Source organism: Mustela putorius, unplaced genomic scaffold, assembly GCF_011764305.1.
Source record: "Mustela putorius furo isolate JIRA1106 unplaced genomic scaffold, ASM1176430v1.1 tig00003834_pilon_pilon_pilon, whole genome shotgun sequence".
Taxonomy (NCBI): domain Eukaryota; kingdom Metazoa; phylum Chordata; class Mammalia; order Carnivora; family Mustelidae; genus Mustela; species Mustela putorius.
The window spans coordinates 46,002,528-46,027,422 of record NW_025421987.1 but is presented as its reverse complement, the minus strand read 5'-3'; the positions used below and the strand labels follow the sequence as shown (position 1 = coordinate 46,027,422).

General features: G+C 36.2%; 1 pseudogene; it reads left to right on the top strand.

Annotated features, from left to right (window-relative positions):
- Nucleotides 1–24,895, top strand: part of LOC101679485 — a 143,691-nt pseudogene that overhangs the window by 64,485 nt on the left and 54,311 nt on the right.

Below are 24,895 nucleotides of genomic sequence, written 5' to 3'. Positions count from 1 at the left end.
AGTCAGAGGAACATGCTATTCTTGATCTTAAGGTCATGAGTTCAAGCTCCATGTTGGGTGTAGAGATTACTTAAAAAAAAAAAAAACTTAAAAATATATCTTAGAGAACGTAGTGGCTTAAAGGCAACAAAAAATATATATTAAAGTTTCTGTGAGTCTTTAGTAAAGCTGTTGGCTTTAGTAAAGCTGTTGGCTTCAGATAACTATAGTTATCTGAAGGTCTGAGTTGGATCTGCTTTTAAGATCTTGCACACACACTGGCAAACTGGTGCTCAGTTCTCCATGTGAGCTTCTCCACAGAGCTGCTTGTTGTCCTTATGCATGACAGTTAGCTTCCCCTATAGTAAGTAATCCAAGAGAGAGAGCAAAATTGAAGCTGCAGTGTCTTTTAAGGGCTAGCCTTGGTTTTAGATGTTTTGAGTGACAGGCTAACTTGGTCCCTATTACACCCTCCTTGTTGGAAACAGAAGTCTCTTGGCTATTACTTCTTTAATAATTTTCATATCTCATCCCATTTTTTTTTTCTTTCTCTTCATGGTACTTCAATTTTGTGAATGCTCGGCCTTTTAGGGCATAGGATCTATTATTTTACATTGATATTTTATCAGTCAGCTTGACTGAACTCAAACTCTAAACTTTGTCTTCCTGTAGTAGACAGTAACTCAAACCCCTGTTCAATTGGTTAGACTTTTAACTGGCTGCTTGGAGTCTGCCTACACTTGCATAGATTAGAGGGCAGCCAGATATTTAGGCAGAATTTATATGAAGAATTTGGGGTTCTCCTTCTTTGGATCTCTCATTTCTGGACTTTCTCCTTTTTTTTTTTTTAATCTCTTGCAGTTATTCTGAGCTCTTTTTCAATTTCTGCCTATCAGTAAACTCCAGGTTTCAGTTTCTCTTTTTGGTCACTCTCCAGGTCCTTCAATTATTTTGTCCAGAGTTCATATTACATAGGATTTGTTTTTAATGAGAGTCTTATGACTCTATTTTGAATGATTTCTGTTTAATGGATCTTGGTGAGGCCTTCTCTAATTATGCCATTTAAAAATTACAGAACCACCCATCTCCTGGTGCTTCATACACAATTCTTACCAGTTGACATAGAATGCATTTTAACATTTGTTTGTTTTCTGATTTCCACAACTAGAATGTAAGCTCTAAAACAGTAGACATATTTCCCTCTTGTTCAGTGCAATTTCTTCAGTTCTTAGAACAGATCAGATTAATGCTTAGTAAATATTTCGGTATGCATGAGTGAATCAATACATTATTTTTTCCTGCATCCTTATATAGTGCCTGAAAGGTAATGGATGAGGAAGAGGAAGCAGTTGAAGAATATTGGAATATGTGAACTATTTGGGTGACTGGCAGAAAAGGTTTAACTGAAACGGAAGCAGCAGCCCTTATTGTGGAAGAAGCTAAAATGATTCTGCAGCAGGACTTAGTTGAAATGGGAGTGCAATGGAATTCATACTCCCTTTTAAATTCTGATACACACTCATTGACCAGCAGTGAGTCAGAAGTAAAGGAACAGAAATTTATACCCCAAACTAAAAGATCTTGTGAAAGGTTAACATCAAAGAAAAAAAGTAACTCGATGTTTAGTGATTCTTCTGCTAAGCATTCATAAAATACTGTGCAGGATTTAGAGAAAAGTGGAGAGCATACAAACTCCTTTTATTATAAGTTACAGAATGGGAATCAAGAATGCCAGGCACATTCCATTTCCAGAGCAAGAAAATGGGCTTCTTTGAATTTAAGTAAAGAAAAGCTAAGAACCTTTCTGAATGAGGGAAAAAACATGCACTAAGAAAGTTGTTCCGATTCTCTTATTTGAGAAAACTAAAAAAGAAGCTCAGAGTTTCAATTCAGAAAAGATGAATCCTCTGGATTTTGGAAACATAGTAAACATGTAAAACAATCTAGACACAGTAGCCATATGAAAGACACTGAGATGTGTAGAATTGATTTATAGGAGCAGACTATGTCTAATCCTGTTTATTGTGGAGATGCATTTACCTTAGATGAGAAGAATGTGGAATTTAGAAGTCCAGACCCTTTTGCTAAAAATGTATCATTCTGTGCTGAGGGAAAATATAGCAAAGCATCATTCTCATTAGAAAGAGAACAAAGTTCAAAGAACAAAACAAAAACTAATGATGTTCTTGTGGAACATTTTATCACACAATCCCAGAGTAAAAAAGTGACTTGTAACCCGCTAGTATGGTTAGTGAAAATGGAAGAGGATTTGCTGTTGTTGAGTCAGAAAAAATAAACACAGTTTTGGTGGTAGAAAATGATTAAAGAGGGCACAGAATGCATGGAGCACTGGGTGTGGTGAAAAAATAATGAATACTGTTATGCTGAAAATAAATAAAAAATAAATTTTTAAAAATGCTAAAAAAAATCCAGAATGTTTATCTAAAACATGACACCTACTCAGTTAACTACTGCCCAGAAAAACAGTCTGATAAGCAGATGAACACTTATACCAAGCAGAAAAAAATAATAGAGAGACAAATGTCCTGTGAGACAGGCAGTAGTTATATGAATGAAGACTCAGATATTATTATCAAGTGTGGAATTATGAAGTTTAATAGTGAATAAAATAAATCAAATAACCTTTAGGAATCAGGAGATAATATAAGCAAAGCTGAGATACTCCCAACTCGAGGATCAGAAGGCCAGGATGAAAATTTACTAAATACATCTAGAAAACAAGAAAAAACAGAAGCTTATGTGGCAAACAAAGAATAATTGTGTTTCTGAATTAGGTTTAGTTCCTTGTGAATTTGAAGATAGTTTCTACATGAATACTCCATCAGAGAAAATAATACAACAGATGGCAACTGAAAAATGCCAAACCAGGAGCAGTGTGCCAAGCTGGCAACAGGGATGTTGCAGAAGAGCTTAGATGACCAGAGTTTGGTACACTCTTTTCAGAATGAGATTTGTATTACTTTTTCTGGTGAACAACATTCTCCAGAAGTGACAAATAAAGATCATTTGGAACTTAAGACTGTAAATACTATGAAACAAGACACTGATTTGGATGGGGTTGATATTCTGACTCCAGAAAGCTTAATTTTTCTTTCTCCAATACTCTGGAAGGTAAATGGCCCTTGTTTTAAAAGGAATGAACTTTCTGTCACTGACTCTCAAATAGTTTTCTTCAAGGTTATCAAACACAAGAAGCTATGAAACCAGTTATATCTCTGGTTCTTCAAAAGAGAACTACCACTGGTATAGAAGCAGAATGTCTGCCAGTTCCTGAAACAAGTTTGAATTTGAGTGATGGCTTACTGTTTGACAGTTTGGTGAAGATTACCTAGTAAAAGAACAACCACCTGACATACAAGTGAAAGAACCCCTCTGTTCTTCACTAATGTCAAACCATTTCAGTCATTCTGTGTGTCTGTAATGAGAGGGCACAATTAGAAAATCAAATGAATGAGAATCAAGATAATCAGCAACAGTACACTTGTTTCAGTGATGAGTCTATTATATTTTCAGAAGTGGATTCTGATCAGGTGGTTGAAGCTTTGAACAATGTAGAAATATGTCCTGTCCAGGAGAAACAGAATACTGCAGTTTCAGAGCATTAGAATTAAGTGATCCAGTGACTGTAGGTAATGATTATCTACAAAGAGAAGTAATTGGAGGAGATAAAGATGAAAGGTCTCAAAAACCCAAATTAACTGAGACAGAGGAAAATAATGCATTCATATGGTCAGGGGTACTATTTGATTTAAGTCCAGGACTGCAGAGAATTTTAGACAGTGTCCAGTCCTCTAGAAAATGAAAAGCAAAAATTAACCACTATAAACTTGTCAATTTTTTAAAAAGATTTTATTTATTTATTTGGCAGAGAGAGATCACAAGTAGATGGAGAGGCAGGCAGAGAGAAAGATAGAGGGAAGCAGGCTCCCTGCTGAGCAGAGAGCCCGATGAGGGACTCGATCCCAGGACCCTGAGATCATGACCTGAGCTGAAGGCAGCAGCTTAACCCACTGAGCCACCCAGGTGCCCAAACTTGTCTAATTTGAAAGGAAAAAATGTAGAGGTAAATGACAAACAAAAAGTGATTTCAAATTTGGAGCGAAATCAAGTGCAGGGAATTTCATTTTCTCCTAATATTGAAGTAAAAAGCAAGATTGGGACACTGGGGACCGATGCCCTTCATGCTGAAACCTCATCCCACTTGCCTTGTAAGGAGAACTGTATAGTTGATAGTTGATGGTAATAGACTCATTCCTCTTACACCTATTCCAGCATCTGCTTCTAAACTGATATTTCCAAGTATTTCTGGAACATCTTATGTAAAACTTCAGAAAACACATACCGTTTTACAGCTTGGTGAAAGTTACTCCTTTGACTCATCTTCAAATATTAAAAACCAAGATTTAAGTTCAGAGAGTAGAAATGGTTTAAAGAAGTCCTACTAGAGACACAACTTTTTACTGCGGTTATCACAAGATGGATTGCAGTTAACTCCAGCCTCATTCAGCTCAGGAATTTTGGCCATAATTGATGTAGCTAGTGACCGAACTCTCTTTTGAACATTCATTAAGGAGTGGCAGAGCAAAAAGCGATTTTCTATGTCACTGGCTTGTGAAAAGATCAGTAGTTTGACATCTAAAAATGCTGCTATTGGTGGTAGGTTTAAGCAAGGTAAGACTTAAAATTTTTTTTTTCATATTTTCATCTTTATGTAAAGTAGTGGGTTGGGATGGGCCTGAGCCTTTTCAGTATGGGATATTAAATGTAATAAACTTATTCAGAGTTCAATTAAAGTTTCTTCTATGTGGGTTTAGAACAGCTTTATTGTTGAGCACAACTAGATTAATAATAGTTGCCATCTGGTCTAAGAAATGGGTGACTATAGGACATGTGGGTATGAAAGTCAAGCACTGAGAAAAAAAAGCTCAAGCTGGGCTACTGAACTCATGTAGACCACCAAGGCACTACTCATTTACCTAGCACTGATCCACTGTTGTAGCTGGCCTATGTCTAATCAGGCCTGTGTCTGCCTCTTTCTTCACAAGCCATGGATCCCACCTAAACAGCCTTCCTAGAGTATATCTCCACACTAGGTGGTCCAGAGGGAGTTCCAGACCAGTCTTTTCTCTCAGGACAAGGACATAGAAGCCAAGCTTCTTGCTGCTGCAGCCACCACAGTTGTGGCTGGTTTGAGGGCCAGCACTTGACCATTGGGTGTATCAGGAATCCATCTCTCAAATGGCAGCTCTTTCTCCAGTGCTAGTCTGGACTTGGCCTTGTGTGAGGCCATGGAACTCTTCTGTTTGATTGTTGACTTCCTTATCCTTTTCCCTTTATGAGGCTTCACAGAGGTCACCTATCTGTCACTTCTTCTTCAACTCCAGGCCATATTTGGTACTAGAGTATGCTAAAATTTGCCATTAAACATGGTGTTTCTTTTTTGAGACGATCATATGTGTGTGTGTGTATGTGTGTGTGTGTGTGATTATTTATATATAATATATTAATATTAGAGTATAAGTTTGTAAAACCTATGTATTTTGAACAAGGATCTCCTTTTTTTGGTATTTTTAATGACATAGTGTCATGGTTTTTATTAATCATCAGTGCTCATGAATTATTTTTTATTACATTGTAATTTCCTTATATACTTACATAATCACAAAAGTACATAGAAAAAAAGGCACTATATTTTAAACAATGTATATAACCTACATATTTCAGTACTTATGTCAAGTAGACTTGTACCTCCAACTGGTGTTCATGAATTCTGTGCCAAAATGTTGACCGCAAAGCCTCATAGAGCCCTTCCAGGTTTAAGAGACTTGAACCTTTTGTTAAATAATGCCATTTAATATAGACACCTGTCTTACTTCATGACAAAAAGGATTTTGTGTCATTGGTAATACCTGTAGTCAACTTGACAACCTTCTGTGGAAAGCAAAGATTTGATAAGGTTTCTTAAATCTCTGTATTTATGCATGAATTTGTTCATCAAAATTTTATTATTTAATCTTCAACTTATAGAACATGTATTTTTAAAAATTTTTTGAGTATAGTTGACACATATATTAATTTCAGGTATACAACATAGTGATTTGAGAAATTTAAACATTACACTGTGTTTACCAGGAATATAAATACCATCTGTCCCCATACATTGCTATTACAGTATCATTGACTATATTCTTTATGCTGTGTCTTTTATTCCCATGACTTATTCATTACATAACCGGAAGCCCGTATCTCCCATTCTCTTTCACCCATTTTGCCCAAACCCCCAATCTTCTCTTCCCTCTAGCAACCATCAGTTATTCTCTATATTTATAAGTCTGATTCTGTGTTTATAGCCGCAATGTCCACAATGGCCAAACAATGGAAAGAACCTAGATGTCCACCAACAGATGAATGGATAAAGAAGTTGTGGTATATATATATATATATATATACAATGGAATACTATGCAGCCATCAAAAGAAATGAAATCTTACCATTTGTGACAACGTGGATGGAACTAGAGGGTATTATGCTTAGTGAAATAAGTTAATCAGAGAAAGACAATTATCATATGATCTCCCTGATTTGAGGAAGTTGAGAGGCAATGTGGGGGGTTTGGGGGTAGGAAAAGAATAAATGAAACAAGATGTAATCGGGAGGGAAACAAACCATAAAAGACTCTTAATGTCACAAAACAAACTGAGGAGTGTGGGGGGAGGGGGAGGGAGATGGGGTTATGGACATTGGGGAAGGTATGTGCTATGGTGAGTGCTTTGAAGGGTGTAAGCCTGGAAATTCACAGACCTGTACAGACATATAATAATACATTATATGTTAATAAAAAAATAAAAACATAAAAAACAATAAAAAAATGTGATTCTGCTTTTTATTTATTTGTGTGTTTTTGTTTTAGATTCTACATATGAAGTGAAATCATATGGTATTTGTCTTTCTTAGTCTGAATTATTTCACTTAGCATCATACCCTCTAAGTTTATGTTGTCTTATAGGGCAAGTTCTCATCTTTTTTTTTTTAAGCACTGTATTTCATTGTATTATGTACCACATCTTCCTTATTCATTTGTCTATCAGCAGACACTTAGGTCATGGACCACATGTGTTAATGACATGTTTTATGTACTTTTTGCATTGACTAATACTTTCCATTTTTTATTCAACATACATAAAATTGAGCACATTCTCTGTGCTAGGAGTTAGAGGGATAAAATTTTTCACTTAAATTTAACAAATATGTGCCATTTATTTTCAAGGTATTAGGGATCTTATTACAAATAATATATACTGGTTTTTGACCTATATTTATAAAGTTGGAGATGCCTTATTTTAGAAAAAATGTTGAATCCAGATACCAAATCATGCCTGATTCTTCACCAAGAAGTAAGATGCTTATAGTGTTCAAATGGTCTTTATTTCTGTTTGAGTTACAGCAATTCAAAATGCAGCTTTAAAAAGATTTAGTTAATAACCATTTTACTTATTATTATAGATCTATTTTAGGAAATCTTTGGTAAATTTTTCATAGTGACAATTATCTTAATAGATGGAAAGTCTAGAAAGATCTTACACATACCTAAAAATGACCATCCAAATAATGCATATTTTAGAGATCTGTATTATTATCATTTTTTAAATTTATTTTTAAAAATTAACATATAATGTATTATTTGTTTCAGGGGTACAGGTCTGTGATTCATAAGTCTTACACAATTCACAGTGCTCACCATAGCACATACCCTCTCCAATGCCCATCACCAAGCCACCCCATCCTTCACACTCCCTTCCCTACAGCAATCAGTTAGTTTCCTGAGATTAAAAGTCTCTTATTGTTTATCTTCCTCTTTGGTTTCATTTTCTTTCATTTTTCCCTCCCTTCCCCTATGATCCTTCATCTTATCTCTCAAATTCCACATATCAATGAGATCATATGATACTTTTCTTTCCCTGATTGACTTATATCACTTAGCGTAATACCCTTTAGTTCCCTCTATATCATTGCAAATGGCAAGATTTCATTTTTGAAGGTTGCATAATATTCCCCTGCACATATACATTACATCTTCTTTATCCATTCATCTGTGAATGGACTTCTAGGCTCTTTCCATAGTTTGGCTGTTGTGGACATTTCTGCTATAAACATTGGGGTGCATGTGCCCCTTCAGATCACTACATTTGTGTCTTTGGGGTAAATATCCAGTACTGCAATTTCTGGATCATATAGTAGCTCTATTTTCAACTTTTTGAAGAACTACATACTGTTTTTCAGAGTGGCTGCACCAACTTGCATTTCCACCAACAGTGTTAGGAGAGTTCCCCTTTCTCCACATCCTCACCAGCATCTGTCATTTCCCGACTTGTTAATTTTAGCTGTTCTGACTGGTGTGAGGGGGTATCTCATTGAGGTTTTGATTTTTATTTCCCTGATGTGAAGTGATGTTGAGCACTTTTTCATGTGTCTGTTGGCCATCTGGATGTCTTCTTTGCAGAAATGTCTCTTCAAGTCTCCTGCCCATTTTTTGATTGGATTATTTGTTCTTTGGGTGTTGAGTTTGATAAATTCTTTATAGATTTTGGATACTAGCCCTTTATCTGACATGTCATTTGCAAATATCTTCTCCTGTCAGTTGTCTTTTGGTTTTTCTTGACTGTTTCCTTTGTTGTGCAAAAGCTTTTGATCCTGATGAAGTCCCAATAGTTCATTTTTGCCCTTCCTTCCCTTGCCTTTGGTGATGTTTCTAGGAAGAAGTTGCTGTGGCTGAGGTTGAAGAGGTTGCTGCCTGTGTTCTTCTCAAGAATTTTGATGGATTCCTTTCTCACATTGAGGTCTTTCATCCATTTGAGTCTATTTTTGTTTGTGGTGTAAGGAAACGGTCCAGTTTCATTCTTCTGCATGTGGCTGTCCAATTTTCCCAACACCATTTGTTGAAGAGAATGTCTTTTTTTCCATTGAACATTCTTGCCTGCTTTGTCAAAGATTAGTTGACCATAGAGTCGAAGGTCCATTTCTGGGCTCCGTATTCTGTTCCACTGATCTATGTGTCTGTTTTTGTGACTGTACTATACTGCCTTGATGATTACAGCTTTGTAATAGAGCTTGAAGACCAGAATTGTGATACCACCAGCTTTGCTTTTCTTTTTCAACATTCTTCTGACTCTTTGGGGCCTTTTCTGGTTCCATATACATTTTAGAATTATTTGTCCAATTTCTTTGAAAAACATTGATGGTATTTTGATAGGGTTTGCATTAAATGTGTAGATTGGTCTAGGTAGCAGAGACATTTTCACAATATTGGTTTTTCTTATCCATGAGCATGGAACTTTTTCCATTTCTTTGTGTATTCCTCAATTTCTTTCATGGGTACTTTATGGTTTTCTGAGTGCAAATTCTTTGCCTCTTTGGTTGGATTTTTTCCTAGTTAACTTACAGTTTTAGGTTCAATTATAAGTGGAATTGAATTCTTAATTTCTCTTTCTTCTGCCTTGTTGTTGATGTGTAGAAATGCAACTGATTTCTGTGCTTTGATATTATGTCCTGACACTTTACTGAATTCCTGTATGAGTTCTAGCAGTTTTAGAGTGGAGTCTTTTGGGTTTTCCACATAAAGTATCATATCAACTGAAAAGAGTGAGTGTTTAACTTCTTTGCTGATTCATATGCCTTTTACTTCTTTTTGTAGTCTGATTGCTTAGGCTAGGTCTTCCAGTACTGTGCTGAATAGCAGTGGTGATAGTGGACATCCCTGCTGTGTTCCTGACCTTAGGGGAAAAGCTTTCAGTTTTTCCCCATTGAGAATAATACTTACTGTGGGCTTTTTATATATGGCTTTTATGATATTGAGTTATGTTCCCTCTATCCCTACACTGAAGAGTTTTAATCAAGAATAGATGCTGTACTTTGTCAAATACTTTTTCTGCATCTATTGAGAGTATCATATGATCCTTGTTCTTTTATTAATGTATTGTATTACATTGATTGTTAGTTAACATTAGTTAATGTTAAAAAATGTTAAATGTTAATGTTAAAAAATAGGTGTTGACCTATTTTTATTGATTTTGAAAGGGGTTCTCTGTGCCTCCTGGATTTTGATGCCTGTTTCCTTCCCCAAATTAGGGAAGTTCTCTGCTATAATTTGCTCTCTATACCTTCTGCCCCTCTCTCTGTTTCTTCTTCTTCTGGGGCCCCAATTATTCTAATATTTTTTTGTCTTATGGTATCATTAAGTCTCGTATTCTCACCTCATGATCAGGTTGTTGTTTATATCTCTTTTTCTCAGCTTCTTTATTCTCCATCATTTGTTCTTCCATATCACTAATTCTCTCTTCTACCTCATTTATCCTAGCAGTTACGGCCTCTGTATTTGATTGCACCTCATTAATAGCCTTTTGATTTTGATTTGGTTAGATTTTAGTTCTTTTATTTTTCTGAAAAGGATTCTCTAGTACCTCCTTTGCTTTTTTCAAGCCCGTCTAGTATTTATATAATCATTATGAACTCTAGTTCTGATGTCTTACTAATGTCCATATTAATTAGGTCCCTGGCAGTCAGTACTGCCTCTTGTACTTTTTTTTGAGGTGAATTTTTCTGTTTTGTCATTTTGTCCAGAGAATAGATGAATGAGAAAGCAAGATGCTAAAAGGGTAACAAGGACCCCGGAAAATATACACTAAACAAATCATTAGAGACCCCAAACTGGAGAGAAAATGAAGGAGAAAAAGAAGGAAAGAAATAATATCAGGATAGTGAATAGAACAGAGCCACACACTACATTTTGAGTATATTTTGGTCTGCTAGAAGAAACTGCCTCCTAAAATTTTAAAGAAAAAATATACAAAAATAATGGTAAATACAATGAAGGGATAGAATATGACTATAAAGATGAAAATTTTAAAAGATTTTAAAAAAGGAATTGATAAGAAATTTGCTGAAAGAAGACAGAAGAAAAACTAAAAAAAAAAAAAAGGAGAGAATGTGATCAGGTGAGAGAGTAGAACAAAGTCATTCACTAAATTTAGGGTATATTTTGGTCTCCTAGAAGAAACTGTATCCCAAAACTTTAAAGAAAGAAAAACATATATATACAAAAAATAAGGTTAAATACAATGAAGGGATAGAATATGACTGTAAAAAAGGAATAATTAGATGAAAAGATAATAAGATAAGCTCAAAATAAGGTAAATTGAAAAAGGAAAGAAGAAAAATAAAAGGAATAGAAAAAGAAAAAATAAAGAAAATTAAAAACATTAATTTTGAAAGACCAAAGAAGCATGGGGAAAATGTTTGAATCTATGTGCCCTATTCCCCTAGTGCCAGAGTTTTGTGGTTCTCAATGATTGATTAACTTGGTTTTTGCTGGATATTCTTGCTGATTTCTGGCAGATCGGCCTGTTGCAGTGGTTCTCAAAGGTCTTTGCCTGAGGTGGATGGAATTGCACTGCTTTGTCAAGGGCCAGGATAAGTAATCTGCTTGAGTTCACGCTCAGTAGCTTTTGTTCCATGAATGTTTTCCATATGGCTTTGAAAGGTAAGAATGAAAATGGCAGCCTTCCAATGTCTGGCCCCAGAGAAGCTGAGAACTTCAGGGCCCCACTCAGAGAAAAGCAGTCAATCACTTCTCTCTCCCTGGTCTCTGGCTGCCTTGGATTCACTTCTTTGCATATCCTACTCTCCAGAAAGTGGTCGCTTTTCTGTTCATTGAACTGCTGCTATTCTTTTTTTCGATTTCCATTGAGTTCATAGGTATTCATTATGGTTTGATAACTATCTATCTGAATTCCTGTGACCAGATAAAATTTAGGTCTCCTATTTCTCCACCATCTTGCTCCTCCCCAATCCCTGTTTTTCTTTTTTTTTAAAAACATTCAGTTTAATGGCTTTGTTTTGAGATTTTAAACTATTTCACTTTTGATTTACTTTGTTGGCTCACCTCAGGAAACCCCTATTAGAGATGATGGCATTCCTCTTAAAGGTTGTGATGACATCCTGGTGGTTGGTCTGGCAGTATGCTGGGGTGGAAGAGATGCTTATTATTTTTTACTGCAGAAGGAACAAAAGCATCCTGGTAAGTAGTCACTATTGGCTTAATAACCATATAATTTTAATTAACCTCTATCAGATAATGACCTGTTTGTTGAGAATAACTTCCTGATACTTAACTAGAATTTATTTTTAGGCTTAAAAATTTTGGGGGGTGGGATAGTGACTATTGTGTACCTTAGTTCATTTATTGACTTAGGCACCATCTTTATTCCCCTTTACTTATCCCATGGACTACTGATACTATTTTTTCTTCTTGAATTCAGTGGAGACTTAGGGACTTCCTGGTCACCTTGAAGGTTTATTTTTGAAGATTGGATCATAGCAGTTTCTTTTCAGACTTTTTTCATGTTATTGACTGGGTCTGGAACTTATCGAGATACAGAGATGAGTTGAACATCTACAATAGTTGAATCATACAGCCTTTATAGATGTCTGTAGAATTGAGAGATATGATCTGGAAATACCTTGTGATTTGATTACAGTTATTGCATTACCTAGCTGATAGATTGGTTTTAGACAGGAGCAAAATTAACAAGTAAACATTTTAAATAATGCCATGAAGAATGGAATATTTTTCTGTTGTTTTGAGGGAAAATGTGTTATGTTAAATAGATACTTAAATTTCATTTTTTTTGATCTAGCATTATATGTTCATACTAAATCTTTTAAAAATAGGGAGTTCGTTTAAAATTCATAATACCTTTTATGTTTTTAACTCCTTATTCTGAGAAATGTAAATTTATTCCTAGAAATCTTATTTAAATATTTCACCTGATAAGTAGAGCATTATTAATTACATAGCACAAGCTGTAATTTTAAGAATATGAAGCACTTCATCTTTGTAGCCAATGAGACCTGAATAAGGTGATGCTGAATTATTGGTTCCATGGAGTTAGACCCTTAGGCTTTTTAGTCTTTTCGTTAAAGATTGCTGCTTCAAATGAATGCATGTAATGTTTGCCTTAAAACCTTTTGTTTGTTTTCTAAAGAAATTAGTTCCAGTTTTGTCCCACCTTCTCTGGATCCAAGCCTGACTGTGAAAGAGAAAATGTGGTACCTTCTATCCTGCTTTCAAGAGGAATCTGATAGAGAACATTCTATTATCATCTATAACTTCATCCAGAGCTATAAGATTCTTCTTCTGTCTTGTGGTATCTCCCTGATGCAAAGTTATGACGATCCTAAGGTTTCATGTATTATTTAATTTTTACCATACTTAAAAAAATTTTTAATACATTGTGTGAATTCTTAAATGACTTGGTATTTATTTAGCTCCAACAATGAAGCTTAAATTTTTTATAGTAGTCATTCTTTTATCTAGTAATCTCATTCACCAAGAACAGAATGTGATGCACCAGCTACCTCTGTGTAGATAAAAACAGAGATTCCACAAATTCAAAGCATTGAAGTTCATACCTTTCTTCAGAGATGTAAAAATGTTTGGATTTTGGTTATGTTTGGTTTTCTTTCTCTCAGTAAATTAGAAATTAAATGAGAACTGTCAGATTTAAATATATGATAGGAGAATGTTTCAAATATCAATGAAGACAGAGGCAGAAAATAGGAAAAATGTGTAAACCTAAGATGTCAAAAAGAATGGTAGTTAGGGCCATTTGGCATAAGACAGATTACCTTTCTAGCCCTTGAGAACTTTGCTATTATAATAGCAAAGCATGAAACACTTCTCATAATGATGATTCTGAGTTAAGGAAAGGGTAACTTATGTTATTCTAACATATATTTTACAATATAATACATTTTCATAAGACATTTATTTATAATATCATAGCTTTCAAAGGAGTATCATTTTTCCTCCTGTTGATACTGGATACATGAGGCATATGGAATATTAATTTTAATTGATATATGATATTACTTGGTTCTTATTAACAATATAATCAATAATAGGATAAATCTTGATTTCTTAGTTTCTTTAGCTTTTTGAGGGAAAGACTTCCAAAGGCAGTATCAGATAAACTGAAGATATTGTCCTTTTCTGTAGTTTAGGCTAGGCTCGGTTTACATGTGATAAATTCTGTGTAGTTTTTTTTTAAAGATTTTATTTATTTATTTGACAGAGAGAGATCACAAGTAGACAGAGAGGCAGGCAGAGAGAGAGAGAGGGAAGCAGGCTCCCTGCTGAGCAGAGAGCCCGATGTGGGCCTTGATCGCAGGACCCTGAGATCATGACCTGAGCCGAAGGCAGTGGCTTACCCACTGAGCCACCCAGGCTCCCTCTGTGTAGTTTTTAAATTGACCTTTCCTGGATATAAAAAGTTGTCACTTAATTTTGATGTTCCATACTACTCAACCTTAAAAAAAAAAAAAGGATCATAGAGAAAGAGAGGGAAAAGCAAAACAATACAAAATCAGAGAGGGAGACAAACCATAAGATACTCTTAATCATAGGGAAAAAACTGAGAATTGCTGGGTGGGGAGGGTATGGGGTAAGCACTGGGTATTATATAACACTGATGAATCACTGAACCCTATCTCTGAAACTGATAATACAGTATATGTTAATTAGTTGAATTTAAACAAAAGAACTCAAAAAGATTTTGATGTTCCAGAGTCCAAAATGAGAATATATTTAATACAAGTTTCTCATGAAAACTACTATACCAAAACCACGAAAACAACAACAAAAAACTATACCATCTCAGATTTATTATAGTACTTTTTACATAAACTACTTGAAACATTGCATAGTTGGTTTTTTCAGTCATAACACTTTTGATGCAATTTTTAAAATCTCACTTTTATAAGAAACATGTGTCAACTTTTACATCAAACTACCTTATTCAATATTCTCTAAAAGGTTTCTGATCACCAGTTTCTAATGTGGTGGTGGGGAGGTCCCCACACCTCCAGCAATTCCCTGGGTACCAGCTGATTATCTTACAGTTCAACTAAAAATTCTGACACTGCCTATGCAGTTGTTACCTGTCCTTCTGACCCACCAGCTATAAATTAAAGTTTCCTACCACTCCCTTCTTGGGTTCAATTAATTTGCTGAAGGGGCTCGCAGAACTCATGAAACCAGTTTATTCCTTAGAATTTTTTTTTTTTTTTACAAAATATATTCAAGGATATGAATCAGTAGCCAGATGAAGAGATAAATAGGGAGAGGTATGTAAGAAGGGGCATGAAGGGCACCTGGGTGGCTCAGTGGGTTAAGCCGCTGCCTTCGGCTCAGGTCATGATCTCAGGGTCCTGGGATCAAGTCCCGCATCGGGCTCTCTGCTTAGTGGGGAGCCTGCTTCCTCCTCTCTCTGTCTGCCTCTCTGCCTACTTGTTATCTCTCTCTGTCAAATAAATAAATAAAATCTTTAAAAAAAAAAAAAAAAGAAGAGGCATGAACCTTCTATACCCTCTCCAAACACACCACTCTCCCTGCATTTCCATTTATTCGCTGACCTGGAAGCTCTCCAAACCTGCCTTTTGGGTTTTTATGGAGACTTCATAGATAGGCATGATTGATTAAATCATTAGCCATTGGTGTAGCCACCAGCCATTCCCCCATCCCAGGAGGATGGGACCGAAAGTTCCAACCCTCCAATCACAGGAATGGTTCTTCTAGCAATCATCCCCCATCCTTAGGTGACCTAGAGACATTCCAAAAGTCACCTCATTAACATAACAAAAGAATTCTTTTCTTTTCTTTTTTTTGGGGGGGGGTGTGTCTCTCAGTTTAGCAAATTTCAAGGATTTTAGTTCTGTGCCAGAAATGAGAAGGAGGACCAAATACATATTTATTATAAGTCACAATGTCACAGTCCACCCCTGGTCTTCAACCATTATTGTTAAAATGTGAGTATTATAGCAAAACAATAATAAGAGTTAAAAAAAGTTGGCGCATTACTAGAATTCCATTTCAGTTATTAACTATGCAGTGCATCATCATTATATGAAAATGTATCTCATGTTTGTAGACTTCCATTTGATTTTACCAGGTTCCAAAAACAAGAGGGTTGTCAGCAATATATGCTTTCAGGTGTCTACCTCCAGTAGGGCTTCATCAATGTGTTTTGGTTTTATAAAACCAGGTAGGTAGAGGAAGTGTTCCCCAGGCAGACATGACACTATTACCATAAAATATTCAGGTAAAGGCGATATTACTTCTTTTTCTTTTTTTCAAGGATTTTATTTATTTGAGAGAGAAAGCGCATGTGCTCACCTGACAACAAGTGGGGAAGCAGAAGGAGAGGGAGAAGCAGACTCCCTGCTGCGCAGGGAGCCAGGGCTTGGTCCCAGGACCCTAGGATTATAACCTGAGCCAAAGGCAGATACTTAACTGACTAAACTACATAGGCACCCCAGGAGATACAACTTCTTTACATAATACCTGCTCAAACATTCCAGTTTACATAATCCTATCAACCATTAAATTATTGCAATTTTCTTATTCTAACTGTAGCCCAAGTCAAGTCTTTACCAATGGGTTTTAGTACTAAGGTTCTTAGATCTCCCTTCAAGGAGTCCTAGGAACTTCCCTTTTCTACCCCCTGACAGCTTTACCTACTGTTGTCTAAAGGCTTTGGGTCCCCAGAGAGGGGTTGAGCCAAGGGACCCCAGCCCTTTTATCAGTCTTTAACTTGATTAATCTGCCTAACCACTGATTGCTGGTCAGGTTAATGTCTTTAAGCTTAATGTCTTTAAGCTTCTTAAGTTTCCCCAAATTATGGTAAATAGAGCAATCTTGTTTGCCCCCCCCCTTATTTAAAAATTTTATTTATTTATTTGACAGAGAGAGAGAGAGAGATCATAAGTAGACAGAGCATCAGGCAGAGGAGAGGGGGAAGCAGGCTCTCTGCCAAGCAGGGCGCCCAATGCAGGGCTTGATCCCAGGACCCTGAGATCATGACCTGAGCCGAAGGCAGAGGCTTAACCCACTGAGCCACCCAGGTGCTCCTGTTTGGGACCATTTAATGGGGGTTGCTTTGACCCACCCAACCTTGGTTATGATTTATTAAAATCTTTTTTTAATCCATCAATACAGATTTTATTCATCACTTTTCTTAATAACCATCTAAAATTTCCATCCTGCTGGGGTGAGTCCTGAGACTCTTTCCTTTCTGTTTCCTCTTTCCCTTGCTCCTATCAATATTTGCTTCACATTCACCTTATTTCTTAACCTTTTTAAAAATTTCCACCTTGTTGGGTAGTCTCTTGACCTCCCCTGACTCTTCCCATTCTCTTGTCAATAAACCTAATGTTTTTATTACCATCTGTAAAGCCTATGAGAGAAAGCTGAGAAGGCAAATTTGATGAGGCTTTCCAAACTGTCTTTCAGTTTTGCAACAGTAAGGTTATATGCAGTGCCTGTGTGAAAGGGGCTGCCTTAAAGCACAGCAATTACTATGATCTGAGTAATGGCTAGATTTCAGCAGATAAATATCTCAGTTATCATAAAACAGTCCCATATGCCTTGCATATGAAGAGTATCAGCTGCTTCATCTGGGGAATTCCAGCTGGCATTTGTAAGAGAAGAGGGACTGTTCCCATAGGAATAAACTCCCATGTGTCTGGATCACATACACTCAACTTCGATTGTACCATAGAGAGCTCTGTGTCCTACATCAACCCTCTCCTCTTTCATTTTGCAACATCCCAAACCGAACACTCCTAAATTACTCTCATAATCCATTTTAGTAAATGTTCCACAAGAAGTCGATGATACTGATCCACAAAATGAAACAACTCTGTCATACTCTACTTCCTGGTTTTGATAGTTTCTAGGCATTGCACTCCTACAGGATTACTTTACTGGTGACCAGAGGTCTTAGGATTGTTTCATGTTGCCCCTGCACAGCTGACTTAGAGGCTAATGGCTAAAGTTCAGACCAACTCAGATCTGAGTTTGGTTTACCATTAACTCCAGACCTATCACTTTCCTTTACTTTTATTTATCTATGCAGATAACAGTAACCAAGAGATTGTATGTTTAGTATGCTTACTGTTTTTCATGTACTTATATATCCAATGACCCAACTCCTCAGGAGTTAGGTCTGCCATTTCTAAATTGCATTAGTAACTTTTACCCTTAGTAACTGTAGTGTAGCTACAGTTTCATACATGGGTCACTAGGTAGCCATCCAGGGATCAAAGCATCATCATCCCTATCCTTTTATCCTTTTTCTTTATATAAACTGTATGTTTCTGTGAGCCTGGCCCCTCTAGTAAGACCCACTTCTCTGACACCAAGTAAAATTGTTCTGAGACCAATTCTGATGTGTTTGTAGGGTTTCTCCCATATCATCAAGACATGTGGAAACACTAGCTGGGTTTCCTACAATTCAGCTCAATTCTGATACTGCCCCCCTGGTGATAGCATCAGGTTCCACAGGGTAAGGGTCAGTGCCACAGTACTGCCCACTATTTTGAGGCCAGCTGCAAGCCCAGGTTAACACCTGTGCTTCTGACCAAGTGACTATAGACTAGAGATTCCAAGGTTTCCCCCTCCTCCAAGGACATCTGGCAAGGATATCAGATGCCAGTTCTAAGTTCAGGTCCGTACCTCTATTTCTGACTGACTATAAATGACCTCCTCCCCTTTCAGATTCAATTAATCAGATGGAAGGGAGATTCCACGCTTGGTCTAGGCACACTACTCTTTTTTTTTTTTTTTTTAAATATTTTATTTATTTATTTGACAGAAAGAGAAGTCACAAGTAGGCAGAGCAGAAGGCAGAGAGAGCGGGGAAAGCAGGCTCCCTGTTGAGCAGAGAGCCCAATGTGGGGCTCGATCCCAGGACCCTGAGATCATGACGCGAGCCGAAGGCAGAGGCTCAACCCACTGAGCCACCCAGGCGCCCTTAGGCACACTGCTCTTGCCAGCATCTCTGTGTTCATCACCTCAAAGCTTTCCAAACTCTATCATTTTGGCACGATTGATTAAATCATTAGTCATAGGGATCAGTCCAACCTCCAGGCACCTCCTAGCAGGTCAAGGGGCCAGGCTGAAAGTTCCAACCTCCAATCACAGGATTGGTTCTACTGGTAGCCAGCTCCCACCCTTAGGTAACCTAGGGGCATTTCTAAAGTCACCTCATTAACAACAAAAGATGCCTTTATCTCACAGATTAGGAAATTTCCAAGGTTTTAGAAGTTCTGTGCTAGAAATGGGGACAAAGACCAAATTTATATTTCTTATTACAATCCACAATATCACACTTCCCTATCAAACTACATTCTTAATGTACAGAAGTAATTGAGTCATATAATTGTCAGAATTATGAAAAGGGCTTAGGTTTCCTTATTCTAATTCAGTTTTGATTGGCTAGATCATCTAGTGTTAGAAACTACAGGAGATAAACCATAAGAGACTCTTAATCATAGGAAATAACTGAGGGTTGCTGGGGAGCAGGGAATGGGGTAACTGAGTGATGGATATTAAGGAGGTCACGTGATGTAATGAGCACTAGTATTATATAAGACTGATGTGTCACTGAACTCTATCTCTGAAACTAATAATATAGTATATGTTAATTAACTGAATTTAAATTTTTAAGAAAAGGAAGTAAAAGTCATACACACATAAGAAACTACAGATTTTCTAATCTGGCAGGGAAGTTAAAATTAGCAATCAAATGATTTGTTGGATGGCCCTGTTGGCAGGCCCTCATCCTGAGGGAAAAGCCTAGAGGCTTTCTAAAATTTGGGGTATAAAATTTTAATGGTATCACTTATTATGATGTTGAAAGAATTTTTAAAAATCTGAAACTTATATAGGCCCATTTTTATTATACTAGCTTAACCAAAATCAGCCTTTGTGGAGAAGATTCCATCTACATTTTCAGAAATATGGTTTTAATTATCTGAGAGGCACTTGGATTTCAAGGCTATTTCAGAACTAGATCAGCAGGAGGGCTTAGTAATGGAAAAGTTGTAAGTTTTCTTTCTTTGAAAACTGCTCTCACTAGTACCAAAAATAAGTCCCTGTGCAATTTACAGTTATACTTTCATTCTCTCCTGGGAAGACCACTGAATTATTATTAAATGAAAAGGAGTGAGATTAGAAATGAGCATTTTCCCCTTTTAACTTAAGTGTGTACAGATATCTTTGAACACATTTAGGTGGTATGCTGGTTAATAGATCCAGATTCTAAGGAGCCAACTCTTCACAGCATAGTTTCCAGTTTTCTACCTCATGAGCTTTCCCTCCTGGAAGGAATAGAGACTGGACAAGGAATTCAGAGTCTGGGGCTGAATATCAACACAGCATTCTGGGAGATACAGAACATCCATAGGTAAAAACAACCTTGTTGGCATTTTCATGCTGTTACAGACTGGTGACAGTTCTATATTTAGCCACTTTTGATCACGGGTCTTCATCACTTTTTATCACACTTCCAACACCAACTCTATTTTTGGGTTTTCTAGGACAGGGTCAACAAACTTTCTGTAGAGGCCCAGGCAGTCTTAATCATAAATATTCAACTCTGCCATAATAGAAAAGCAGCCATAGACAATATGAAACTAAGTGTTCTGATAAAACTTTATTTATATAAACAGGCATCTGGCCCCGGTTTGGCACTAGTTTGCAGACCTCAGACTCTATTGTGGCATTTTATCATTTATTGCTAATTTTATATTTAAAGTTTATCCAATGATTTTTATTCACACTTAAAACATAATCTATTATGGAATCTAAAAAGTGACCTGTTTTCTTTTTAGAACTATAAATCGTTATTTCTCTAGCAAAGAATATTCATGTGAATTTTTATGTCATGATAAATAGCATGGGCTTATTGTGCAGTCTGTTGGCCCAGAGTGAGTACCTTGACTTCAGAGAGCATATCATACACTTATGGTAGAAATGATTAAGTGGAACAAAGTTGACTTCATTGTGAGAAGATTTAAACTGTGAATTTATTACCTGATCAAAAAATACTAGAAATAACAGATTGATGAATTTGCACAGACCAAGTTAAATATGGGCTGTATCACTTATTAGTGAGAGGCCTTGGGCAAGCTACTGACACTCTTTAAATCTATTTCTTATAATGTTATAAATATTAAATGAGAGAGAACTTAATGATGTGTTTGCTGGATTAGGTACTCATGACTGTCTTAGTTGATGATGATGATGATGATGATTTTTATTACTAGTGTAAGTGCTCCATGCTGATACTAATGTTCTCCCCGGCATCACTGGGGTAGAATAATATAAAGATCAAACTGACTTGTTTGTTCATAGGAGACTTGCTTAAGTGATGTTAATTAGCAGCTTTGAACATACACTGAAATATTTCAAACTCAGCTTCTCTAATATACGCAGGCCAAGGAGTTGGAGTATATGGTACATATGCCAACAAGACACTTTCTGCATTCATGGGTGATAAGGCCGAATGAACATGGCTCTCTTTCCCTCAGTCAGCTTTGTTTGCCCTTAGAATCTAATGTTTGGTGCTGGTGATATGGATTAGTCTGTAGCTTTTTATGAATATTTGTTGCCCATTAACAAAATTAAAACTTTCAATATCTTTGGGAGGGAACTTTTCCACTCTTAAAGACAATTTTTCACCTATAGGAAAAAGTATAAGAAGCACTCTAGATTCATTATTTTTAACTTTTACAGTTTCAGTGTCCCTTGAAAACTCCTTTTTAAATGCAAATTTTCAAAAGTGAGTGAACTGGAGTTATTAAATGCATTCTTGTACAGTGCAGTCTTTTTTATTCATAGAGTCCATAGAATTGAAGTACATTGAGATAAAGTTTTTAGAGAGAATGTAAACAATTGTCAATTTTTTTGGAAAATGATTATTTCAGGATGTGTTTGAAGGATCTCTAGAATCTTCATCTTTTTCTTTTCTCATTTCTTGCCTGTTGGGTGAGTATGTTCTGGCAGCCCACCCAGTAAAGAAGTAAAGAACTTCTGAGCTGATTTTTTGTGTGTGTCACTTAATTTTAATAACAATGTGACTTTGCTCAATGTGACTCAGGACCAAATATCCTGTTCTCTTCACATGGATCAATTAGGTCCTTTCTAAAGTGGTTTGAACATAGATGATTTTCTAGGGATGGAGTGAGTTGGTTTCTCTCTTTTTTAAAGTGGATCTCAACTATACAGATTTGTATTTGTCATAATCTTTCTTTCATGTACACTATCATCATTGGTCCCATATGGTCCTCTTATTATTTATTATTTTTTTAATATGTAATATCTGTTAATTTAAATCTTTAATAATAGACATTTGTGTCTGCCTATGTGGTCCTCCTTTCTTGCACATCCCAGCTTTTATGCTTATCATTCCCTTATTTTTTATTTTAAATTTTATTTATTTTTATTTTAAAAAATTTAGCATATATATGCTAATAAATTTTACATATATATATATGCTAAAATATATCCAAACAATATATTATTATATATCATTAATTTTGCTTGTTTTTGAGCTTTATAAAACACATGTCACATTGGGACTTGCTTTTCTTACTCAGTACCATGTTAGTAAGATTCATGCATGTTATTGCAAGAATCTATAATCTATTCATTTTCACTGTTCTGTTTTTTTTTTTTTTTTTTTTTAAGATTTTATTTATTTATTTGACAGAGAGAGATTACAAGTAGGCAGAGAGGCAGGCAGAGAGAGAGAGGAGGAAGCAGGCTCCCTGCTGAGCAGAGAGCCTGATGCGGGACCCGATCCCAGGACCCTGAGATCATGACCTGAGCCGAAGGCAGCGGCTTAACCTACTGAGCCACCCAGGCGCCCTCACTGTTCTGTTTTATATCACTGTGTGAATGTGCCAAAATTTATTTGTCCATTTTACTGCTAATGAATGAGCAGGTTGTTTCTATTTTTTTTTTTTAATCTTGTTTTTGTTTTTTTGTTTTGCTATAATGAGTAGTTCTATATACATATTCTTACACTTATACATGCTTCCTGGTCCATGTGGGCAAGAATTTCTTTTGAGTGTGGAATTGCTCTGTCACAAGAATGGAAATATTCAATTTTATAAGATTATGCTAAATTGTTTTCCAAAATAATGTATACCTTTACTTTCTAAACAGCAATGTGAAAGAAATCTTGCTGATTCATATTGTCTCAACTTTGCCAATTCATTGGTTATAAAATGGCTGTAATTTTTAATTTCTTATGCTTTGTATTTGGTAAAGAAGTTATTCTAGTTTCATGGGATGAGTTGATAGATATAATCTTTTTTTCCTTTGGAGGAGGAGTTTATATATCATAAAAATGAGGTGTTTGTTCCTTGAAATTTTGGTAACGTTTACCTATAAACTCTTTCTTTGTGGAAATATTTTTAGTTAATACATTGATTTCTTTAATAACTGTAAGATTATTCAATTGTATCTTTAATTAGGTTTGGTAAACTATATTTTTATTATATTATTGTTATATATTTTATTATAATGAACTATTTTTTTAATGAATTTTATATTTTTAAGAATTACCCATTTCATCTAGATTTTCAAATTTATCATCATTAAGCTATCATTGATTTTTTATAATAATTAAAAAAATATTTTTATAAACATATAATGTAGTATTAGCCCCAAGGGTACAGGTCTGTGAATCACCAGGTTTACACACTTCACAGCAGTCACCATAGCACATACCCTCCCCAATGTCCATAACCCCACTACCCTCTCCCTACCCTTCCCCCAGCCACCCTCAGTTTGTTTTGTGACATTAAGAGTCTCTTATGCTTTGTCTCCCTCCTGATCCCATCTTGTTTCATTTATTCTTTTCCTACCCCCCAAACCCCTGACGTTGCTTCTCTACTTCCTCATATCAGGGAGATTGTATGATAATTGTCTTTCTCTGATTGACTTATTTCTCTAAGCATAATACCCTCTAGTTCCATCCACGTCATTGAAAATGGCAAGATTTCATTTCTTTTGACGTCTGCATAGTATTCCATTATATATATGTATACCACCTTTTTTTTTTAAAAAAAAAAAAAATTTATGTATTTATTTGACAGACAGAGATCACAAGTAAGCAGAGAGGCAGTAGAGAGAGAGGAGGAAGCAGGCTCACCAACAAGCAGAGAGTCTGATGCGGGTCTTGATCCCAGGACTCTGAGATCATGACCTGAGCTGAAGGCAGAGGCTTAACCCACCAAACCACCCAGGCGCCCTATACCACCTCTTCTTTATCCATTCATCTGTTGATGGACATCTAGGTTTTTTCCATAGTTTGGCTATTGTGGACATCACTGCTATAAACATTTGGGTGTAAGTCACCGTTTGGATCACTACATTTGTATCTTTTTTGTTTTTTAAATTTTTTAGTTTTTATAAACATATATTTTTATCCCCAGGGGTACAGGTCTATGAATCACCAGGTTTACACACTTCACAGCACTCACCAAAGCACATACCCTCCCCAATGTCCATAACCACAACCCCCTTCACCCAACCCCCCTCCCCCAGCAATCCTTAGTTTGTTTTGTGAGATTAAGAGTCACATATGGTTTGTCTCCCTCCCAATCCAATCTTGTTTCATTTATCTTCTCCTACCCCCATAACTCCCCATGTTGCATCACCACTTCCTCATATCAGGGAGATCATATGATAGTTGTCACTCTCTGCTTGACTTATTTCACTAAGCATGATATGCTCTAGTTCCATCCACGTTGTCGCAAATGTCAAGATTTCATTTCTTTTGATGGCTGCATAGTATTCCATTGTGTATATATACCACATCTTCTTGATCCATTCATCTGTTGATGGACATCTAGGTTCTTTCCATAGTTTGACTATTGTGGACATTGCTGCTACAAACATTCGGATGCACGTGCCCCTTCGGATCACTACGTTTGTATCTTTAGGGTAAATACCCAATAGTGCAATTGCTGGGTCATAGGGCAGTTCTAT